This window comes from Heterocephalus glaber, unplaced genomic scaffold (genome assembly GCF_053883595.1).
Source record: "Heterocephalus glaber isolate CG9 unplaced genomic scaffold, H.glaber_assembly_v1.0 deba00001725, whole genome shotgun sequence".
In the NCBI taxonomy this organism is placed as follows: Eukaryota; Metazoa; Chordata; class Mammalia; order Rodentia; family Bathyergidae; genus Heterocephalus; species Heterocephalus glaber.
In genome coordinates this window covers 201748-212027 of record NW_028258436.1, presented here as the reverse complement: position 1 = coordinate 212027, position 10280 = coordinate 201748, and the positions used below count along the sequence as shown (strand labels likewise).

General features: G+C 41.3%; 1 pseudogene; it reads right to left on the bottom strand.

Moving 5' to 3' along the window:
- Positions 1–2488: 2488 nt before the first annotated feature.
- LOC101720290 (immunoglobulin heavy variable 3-30 pseudogene) lies at positions 2489–2878 on the bottom strand (annotated as a pseudogene).
- Positions 2879–10280: the final 7402 nt, after the last annotated feature.

Below are 10280 nucleotides of genomic sequence, written 5' to 3'. Positions count from 1 at the left end.
TCTGTCTGAAGCAATGGCTATGTCCCTCTCTCAATAATGAGTCCTTTTTCCCAGTCAGATCAGTGGGTGATCTTTTTTAATCTTACCCTGAAGATCCTGGGGGCTTCTGGAGGTACCATGTGGGCTGCATTGCCCCCAGGTGCATGGTGTGACTTCATCCTTGTCCCTTCCTGTCCTCCGGTCATCCATTATCTCCCCCTCAGTGCTTCCTCTACTTTGTTCCTCCAGCTGCTTCTGCACCAGGAAGCAGAGCTCACCTGTGATTCTGAATCTTCTTGCCTCTCTAGCTTTCTTTGACCATTCAATCTGAAATTTTATTTCTTTCATGGGCCTCTGAACACATTGTGATGTTTTTTCCAGATTTTTGTAGATTTGATTATGTGGGTAATGATTTTCAATGTCTTTACAGGTTGGAACAGAAACCAGAAAAATGTTCAGTGGCCAAATTTGTACTCTTACTTGAGTCAGGCTTCTAAGATCAATAATTGAAAATGACATTTGCACAATCATGAGTGAACGCTGAGTAGCAGAAAAGAAGGAAACAGAAGAAAACCTATGAAAGCTTTTAGAGTTTTCAGAGATCTACATGTAGCTGAAATTCAGAAGGTCTAACAGGTAGGATCGAGCTACATCTCAGGTGAGGTCATATTCTGGAAGATGTCCATGTACTGGGTTCCAAACAACAGGTTTACCTGGGACGTCACACCAAAAACATAAACTCCCATTACTTAAACACCAACAGCAGATACATCAGTGATGATGCTGGTCCAGCTGAGGTGCAGAGCAGGGTGAGAAGGTGGAGGTGCATTTGACTTCCCCTGACTTGTGTGACTGTGAAGTCCTTTGCAACCCTTGTGGGATGGTGGTCTATGTGTGAAGATGTCACCTCAGCTCTGCCTTCAGGAAACATGTATGTATGGGGATTCAGTGTGCAAATGATTTTCTTCTGCTCACTATGAAACTATGTCTTGGTTACTTTTCTCATTGTTGAGACAAAACACTCCACACCTAAAGTTAAAGGAGGGAAGGTCTATTTTGGCTCACAGTTCATAGAGGTTTTAGTGTGTGATTGGGTGACTCCAATGCAGGGTGGCACAGCAGAGGAGCAACACAGAGGAGAGACCATTCATGGCAGAATACAACAAAAGCAGCAAGCAGCAAGGACAAGGGACACACCAGCCCTCTTTCTGTTCCTTATATTTTTACTCAGGCCTCCCACCCATAAGGCAGATAGCATTCAGACCCCGAATGGGGCACCCTTAATCCTACCCAGAACTATTTCAAACAAATCAGTGAATAATTTGATCCTCACATACCTGTAATGGCAGCACAACAGACTCTAGATCCAGCCACCTCTGTAAAAGCCCCACTCATGACCACATGAGTTTTGGGGGACATCCAGATACAAACCATAACAATCTGCTTCGTAGAAAACCCTAACCCTAAGAAGAGCATCATTAAGTGAAGAGGTATATTTGATTAGTTTAGGTAAATTAAAGGATAGAGGACTGCTAAATACAATTAACTGAGATAAAAAGTGACATAAAATAAAGAATATGTAAAAAGACAGAACTGTGAGAATTGGGCCATTGGAGAAAACATGCAATATTATGAAATTGGAGTGTTTTACCTCATGTATTTGTTTTACTGATACATAGATTAAATTCTTAAAGATGAGGGAGTCAGAGAGAGAGAGAGAGATAGAGAGAGAGAGAGAGAGACAGAGAGAGACAGACTGAAAAGGTAATATCATTACCTTTCATTTTATAAATTTTATAGTTTCTATAGTTCAAAAGGAAAACTACAGGGCCTATTCTTGCTCAGCCCCTTTGATAGAAATAGGATCACAAGGCCCCCGGACAGTGCCCTGAGTCCAGGCTGACTGCCCCTCTTCCCTCCTCCCCTGAGCACATGGCTACACATGTTGCTGGGCCTGAGCATGGGGACTGGGTGTCCTGAGGTGGGCCAGGAGAGGAGAGAGCTGGGTGTTCTCAGACTCTGCAAATAGGGATCCCAAAGATTTAATTTCCTAGTCTGAAGCATTTATTTCTTCAGGAGACAACTTCTCATAATTAGGATTAACTTAGCAGATTCATTTGTGGATGATGATTAGACATGCAAAAAAGAACGAAGTTCAAAAAATTTACAAGTTAGTTCCAAATGGGTACAAGTCATGTTTATCCGTCAAGTGAAATTCATATATAGGTGATGAAAAAAGTCAATCCTTCAATAAGTACTTATAATAGCAAATTTGACAGAGAATGTTTTGAATTTGGATACTTCATAAGTCTTTTGCAGCTCATGCATTGCAGGGTCTGCTCAGGTCATGTGATGTTCATACAGAAGGGAAACCCCAGAGGCCAACAGGAAGCCCTCACTCCACTGCTTCCTTCTCTGCACCTGCTCCTGGGCACCTGCCTGGTCCTCCAAGGACCACAGTGACCCCTGCTGAGCTCGAGCACCCCTGAGGGGAGGTTTGTGTCTGGGCTCATTGATATCTCCTCACTGTGTCTCTTGCAGAGTCATAGAGGGCTGTGTCCTCAGTTCTCAGGCTGTTCATTTGCAGGTACAGCTTGTTCTTGCCATTGTTTCTGAAGTTGGTGAATTGGCCCTTGACGGAATCCACATAGTATGTGTTACTACCATGATAATTAATGTCTGTGACCCACTCCAGCCCCTTCCCTGGAGCCTGGAGAATCCAGTGCATGCCATAGCTATTGAAGGTGAATCCTGAGGCCACACAGGGGAGTCTCAGGGAAATCCCACGTGGCACCAAGCCTCCCTCACACGACACCAGCTTCTCCTCACACTGGACACCTGCATACCGAGACATCCTGCTCAAGAAACTGTCACAGTGTCCACTGTTTATCCCGCTCATGTCCAGTCATGCCTTCAGTATCTTTTGAAACAAATAATTTACCACTCAAAGCTGGAAACAGGAAAAAACAACACATTGCAAACTCCATGTTGCACTGTCTGTGTTCCGTCCTGATCACCGAATGGGAACAGCTAGGCATCTGGGGGTGGGCTCCTCTGTGGAGCTGCAGGGTCATGGCTGGCCTGATTTTCATCAGTAGGAGACCTTATTTGCCTGTCCTGTTGAAATATAGATAGCTTTGGTGATGAGTAACTCTGAGAGGCCAGTGCCCATATTGGATTTCACAGTGCTGGGGTACTTTGGTGACACTGATTTCATTCATGAGAATAGGAAAATTCATTATGAGATGAAGTCTCAGTACTTATTTATCTTTTTGTCTACTTTTATTTTTCATGTGCATATAACATGCATTTTTTTCTATTAAGTTTGTCTCCTTGGAAACATGTAAAATTAGGAAAGTGTAACAGACACTTCCCTTTTCTATAGGAGAGCTGATGTGCTTTAAATATTCTCCCCACTGTCTGTCTATGCTCTGCTAAGTTCTGAACAAACTGCTTCCTGTTCCAGATCCTGGACAGAGAGGGAAGCACCTCATGGTGTTTCCATTCCCCTCTTCCTGTGCTGAGAACATGTGTGGTTTTGCTGCATTCTGCTGTTTGCTGAGGGGAAACAGAACCTGTATTTATGCTGACCCCTATTAATGAATCTCTCATTTTCTACTCTTATTGACTCTCACTCTATTTTTATATTTCAATATTGTTTATCTGTGACACCTTCATTAGGTATAACACATAAACTGCCCATCTACACAGCGTGCCCCTAAAGTGTTAACACACATGGACACTTGTACAACTACACACAATTATAGCAGGGTCCTGGTGGGCCCATCCACATATTTTGTGGAGTGCAGTCCATATGGGTATGAGCTGGAACCTTCAGTCTCCCACACCAACTTTACATGCTGGTGGTTCTGCAGGTCAGGGGTCTTGTGGCAAATGCGGCAGCCTATGTCTACAAGGCATGTGCTCAGGCACATATCTGTGGTGGCTCTCACTCCACACTTGTGTTAACATTATCTCTGTTGAGAGTCTCTGCAGGTTCTTCCCTTCCGCAGTGGTTTCTGCCTGGAGGCATCAATGAACCACAGCTCTTGGATCTTATGCACTTGCAGAGTGAATACCCATGACCACCATGGACATATATAGTCTGTGGACTCTGCAGCATGAGCCATTAAGGCTCATATTGTGCTTCAACACACAGGAGCCACATGTGGGCTGCCTGAGTAAGGTGGCCCCAAACCAGAAAATGTCTAGATGCCATTAAACCTCAAGTCAAGGTATTTCAACTATGCAAATAGAAAATCAAAAAGGAGGAACTTTTAGGGAAGAGGCTACATAACTCTGATATCACAGTGTCCAGATCAGGGTTATTTTGCCTCAAGGACATCCAAAAGTACACCTGAACATCAGGGAATTACACAGAAGGCAAGTTGCCTCCTGGCTATGGGTAAAATTAGCCCCCACCCCAGCCATACTCCCGAGGCAACATAGCAACGGCTGAGGACACTTGTCAATATACAGGCAGTTAAGTGTAGAAAAAATCTGGTTCCCCATTAACTTAATCCTTATCCACCCATTCTCTGTAGTTACTCTTCCATGAAATGCATTCTAGTTCTCTCCTTGTGAGTCTCACTGGTAATTACAAGTGTGCCAACTGTGGAGTTCTATTCAAATCTGTTTGCTAGAGGCAGTGCTTGTTCCACTCCATGCTTTATGTCTTGAAAATTATCTCTGCTTCTTTTTCTTCCTCTCAAAATATAGCTGAGGGTTTGATCAGCCCTAGGTAGTAGATGTTGCTCATTTTATAACATGAATCGTCACCATTGGCACAATTCTAAAGAACAAGGACAAAGTCATGAAACACAAAATGTCTGCTGTGCCAATAAAGTAAAAAATAATATAAAAAGCATGGTAAAGTGATAGAGGAGATGGCAAAACTTTTCAATATGTGGATGCTTGATCAATATCAGCATTGAGTCCCACTCAGCTTGATCCTTATTGAACATAATGCTCTAAGCCTGATTGAAGATTTGAAGAAAAAGCAGAGTCAACAGGATGCATCTTTACTGCCATCCATGGATGGTTTAACAGATTCAAGTTTAGAGCCAACCTTCACAAAGAAAAAGTAAGTGATGGGGCTGCCAGTGCAGATACCATAGCTGCCCAAGAATTTACAGCAACACTTAGAGAAATTATTGATGAAGGTGGTAATTTTCCCCAACAGGATTTTAACATCCTCGAGACAGGACAGTCCTGGAAAAGGATGACAGAAGTTACATCACTAAAGAGAAAATGGTAATGCCAGGTTTGAAAGCAGGAAAAGAGAGACTTAATCTGCTGTTTGGTGCCAATATTTCCAGTGATATGAATCTAATGCCACTGCCGTTTTACCCTTCAGAAAACCCAATAGCCTTCAAAACCCCAGCCAAGTGGTCTCTACCTGTTGAGTGGAAGAGTAACTCCAAATCTTGGCTTACTCAAACCATTTTCCAGGACTGATTTTTCCACCACTTTATTTCAGAAATAGAGAAATATCTTGGGAGAAAGATATCCTATGCAACAATCTTTGTTGCTTGACAATGGACCAGATCACTCCCAATTCATGGACAATTTTCATCTCAATGTCAAAGTAGTTCATCTGCCATCAAATACTATGTGCTTATCCAACCTATGAACCAAGAAGTTATTGTGACTTTTATGAAATATTATTTATGACACATTTTTTCATCAAGCAGTGAAGGCAACTGGTGAAACAGGATCAACCTACCCACAATTTTGGGAGGACTATGACATGCACAAGCCCACAAAAATCCTTAACTCTGTTTGGTGTGAGGTATTGACTGTCACCATGAATAGGGTTTGGAAGAAACTTTCATTCAATTTGTGAATTGAATTCATGGTCTTGAGAAGATGTGAAAGGAGTCCAAATGGATTTTCAACAACATGGTGTCCCTTAAGAAGAGGGAGAATTTGGATCCGTAAGAAGATGACTTCACTGAAGTTCTTGCTGTGCAACAGGAAGGGTTTAATAGTAAGGACTTGATGGATTTGGGGGAGGTATTAGTTATTTTTCTCATTGCTGGGACAAAATGCTTGACACTCAGAGATAAAGGAGGAAAGGTTTATTTTCCTCACAGTTTGTTGAGGTTTCAGTCCTTGGTCAGCTGGGTCCCAGGCAGGGTGGCATGGCAGAGAGGTATCAAGGAGGAGAAATAGTCCACAGCAAGCAGGCAGGTGAGAGTAGCAAGGAGCAAGTTCAAGAGACCTGACCACCTTCTTTCTGCCCCTTTTATGTTCTATCTAATCTGTCAGGGATAGAGTGGGTGCCAAACCCATCACTGGACTGATTTAGTAATCACAAACCCTTATAATCCCAGCATCACATAGTCTAGATACATCCACCTCTGAAAAATCCTCACCTGTGACTTCATGAGGCTTTTGGAGGATATGTAGACACAAGTCATAACAGGGCCTGATGACGAAAATACGAAGAGAGCCCAAAAAAAGATGTAACTGAAGAATCAAAGAGATTCCCAACACAGGAAATGGCAAGAGGACTTTCTTTACTTGAAGAAGGGCTCTTTCTGATGCATAAGACCCCACTATAGAATGATACACAAAGATAGCAGCAGCCATTCAGAATGCCATCCAGTGCTACAATCATCTAAGATGGGAAGAGAATAGTTACAATGCAGGCATCACTGAACCATTTTTAATAGGGGAGACAGAACATAACCCATCAAGAACCTGTATCTTCAACATCAGGTGGGAGCAAAATTGCATCTTGCCCTCCATCTCCTATTGCTGGTGATCCAGCACCTCCACATTCTCCTATCTCCACTCCTCCTCCAGTTAGTAACTCTTGTCCCGCCAGTTCACTCTGTACAACTCCCCATATGCAAGGTCTAGTACTGCACTGTCCCATCATTTTAAGGTAACTGTAAAAGTGAAAATAATTTATTTAGAGCATTTGTGTGTGTTTGGTTTTTTATGCTGCACAGTTGTGTCAAAGTTGTATAAGATTCACTTTGTTGAATTTACCAATGAATCTGACTTACGAACATTCTGTCAGAACAGAACTCACTTGGAAGTTTGGGGTTTATTGTATTCCTATCCTAACCTTTTATACTTCTTCATGTGTTTCGTCTCGTATCTCTAAACTTGGCTTAGTTCCATGAATTAACCCTTAAACCAAGTAGGCTTCTTTTATCTTGATGTCCTACTAATAATAGGTAAACTAAACTATTACAACCTGACTTCAGTATAAATGGCCATGATGTAATTGTAAAACAGAATAAATGCAGGTAAGGTTAAGGAGAAAAGGAAATATATATATACTGTTTGTGGGAGTGTAAATCAGGACAACAGTTCTGGAAAGCGGCTTGGAGGTTCCCGGGAAACTAAGAACATCATCGCTCCACTGTGTGCAGACCCAAAGAAAGTGCAATCGGTGTATCCAGGAGGTGCTTCCACACCGCGTACTGAAGCACTGGTCACAGCCAGAGGACAGATCAACAAAGGGAGAAAGGGACAGAGGGACACATAAATGAGATCTGCATTGACAAATTCTTTTTATTCAAGAGAGAATGAGTATGTCACTGAAGCACAGGACCCTATCTGAAGAAAGCCAAGCAGAGAGAGACCAATATCAAATGATATTATTCAGGGTAGAAGCTAAATGTTGCCCAAGTAGAGGGGGAGAAGGGAGCAGTGCTCACCAGAGGCTGGGCAAGGTGGAGGGAGGAAGAGCAAGAGAGGAAGGCTGATGAGTGCAGAGGTACAGTTAGCAGGATCCGGCTCCCATGTCCTGTAGCACAGTAGGGGAACTGTTGTCAGAAAAATGTAACATATGTTTTAAATAGCTTGAGAAGATGAATTCATAGGTTCCTAATAGATAAATGAGAATTGTTTGACAAGCCAAACTTTTTGATTTGGCCAAATTTTTTGATTTCACATTGTGCACATGTATGAAATTATTATACCCTGCCTCTAAACTATTATGGATCAACTTAAATAAAAATTGAAATTCCACACCTGTGTGCCTTATAGAAAGATGCCAACATTCTAAGAGTTGGTAATAATATAAATCCAAATATATATATATATATATATATATATATATAAAATAAATTGAGCTTGTTCTTCCCATAGCATAAATTTATTCCTTTTACAAATTTAATAAAGCTAATATTGACTAATAAATAAATTCTCATAAAAGAACAAGCTGAAGAAATGAAAGAAAGGCTTGTCAAAAAATGCCCATTGTCACCTTCCATCCATGATCATGCATGAGAGGAGCATAGTGGCCAGCACAAACTCATAATAAGATTTCAGTGTGGTGCTGTCTTAGGTACATTTCTCATTGCTGAGACAAAGTAGCCAACACCCAAAGTTAAAGGGGAAAAGGTTCACTTGGTTCGTGGTTTGTAGAAGTTTCAGTCCATAATTGGCTGGCTCCAAGGCAGGATGGCACATGGCAGAGGAGCAACAGTTCATCGCAGTGGAAGACAGCAAAAGAAACAAGGAACCTTAACTGTGTGTTTCTGCCCTTTTTATCTTATTCAGATTACTTAGGACAGGTAGCACTTAACATTTATTCCTAGTGCCCTCAGGCCTAGCATTGCACCATGAATCAGTCACACACTGGAGATTCAGCCACCTCTGAAGAAAGCCAATGACTAATGAGGCTTTGGGGGGACATCTAGACACAAACCATAACAGGCACACGAACAAAATTTAACAGATTGGAGCAAAAAGCTTTTATTCAGATGTGACATCATTCTTTTCAGTAGTCACTAATACATTATAAAATTTATAATCATTAATAAGGTGTTGAAAACTTCAAAATGGATATGAAAAGAAAATTGTTCCTTTTTTGCAACACCAAGATATGTACACCCCTGTTTATGGCAGCACAATTTGTAATAGCTAAAACTTGGAAACAGCCCAATTGCCCATTGACTGGAGACTGGATAAAGAAAATGTGTGGGCCATGGGTGCTGGAGATTTTGCTCAGTGGAGCCACCACCTACCTCACAAGCACAAAGTCCCAAGTTCAATCCCCGATACTAAAAAAAAAAAAAAAAATGTGATTTTTTTTAATAAAATGGAGTACGACTGAGCCATAAAGAATGAGAAACTAGAGACATTTATAGCTAAGTGGATGCACATTGAAGCCATACCCTTAAGTGAAATAGATAGGACACACGTGTGTAAATACTGAATAGTTTTTCTGGTGTGAAAAACTAAATATGTAAATGAAGATCTAAATGTATGAAATAGGAAGAAAATGTCCAAAGGGTAAGGGGAAGTAGAGTGGTAGGGGAAAGGAAATAAGGGAAAGGTATAAATATGAGAAAAGAAAAAAGGAAAAGGAAGTTTTTGTAAGTAGGGAGAGGTAAAGGGGTTGAAGGTAGGGCATGGGCAAAAAATAAGAATCAAGATATATGATGTAAAGGTAGAAATTCCCAATGATGAATGTTATCACATTGTACACCTAAAATGTACCGATAAAATTGATAAATAAAAAAGAAAACTGCTTTATACATAATCAGAAAAACAGATAATGAATTTAAAAGAAAAATAGCAACAATTGCAGAAATTTCAAGTGTATCAAATATACTAGATCAAGATTCCTTCCTCATAAAATGTAGATTTATTATGAAGAGAAAAAGATAGAACAGAATTATTCTACAGTTCAATATAGCAAAATGCCACACCTTCCAAATTGGATGAACAAAATCATTTATAAAAAAATGAATATGCAAGTCAAGCTTGTTTGGGCAGGCCTACAAATCCTACAAATCTGGGAGGCTGAAGCAAGAGGGTAGCCAGTTCAATCCCAGCCCCAGGAAGTGAGGTAGTTAAATATACCCTGGCGGAATACCTTAAAGTGACTGGAGCACACCTCTGCAGGGGACTGTTGGAGCCCAGGGTCTTCTCCACTTTGTCATCACTGGAAATTGGGACAGTCTATTAGTGCAGGATATGCGTGGTCACTATCATCCATTATACTCAGGACAGGCCGGGAAGCCATGGAAACTCCAAAGATGGATTTAGAATCACAAAACTGAGCCAGAACAACTCATTTCTCTTTTTAGGTCTACCATCTCGGGTATTTGGTGTAGTGGTAGAAAGTAGACCCATACACTAGTAGATCCTAAACTTAAGAGAAAAAAACAACAGGAACAAAAGGGCAGATACTTCGGGAAGCCAGTCCCATGGGGAACATTCACCAGCTGATCTCATGGAACAAGAGAGAATAAGTGGCTCATATAGGCCAGGATGTACGGGGCAGATGGAGAAAGTGGGGAGTTGAGCACTAGTGCACTGTATGATGCAGA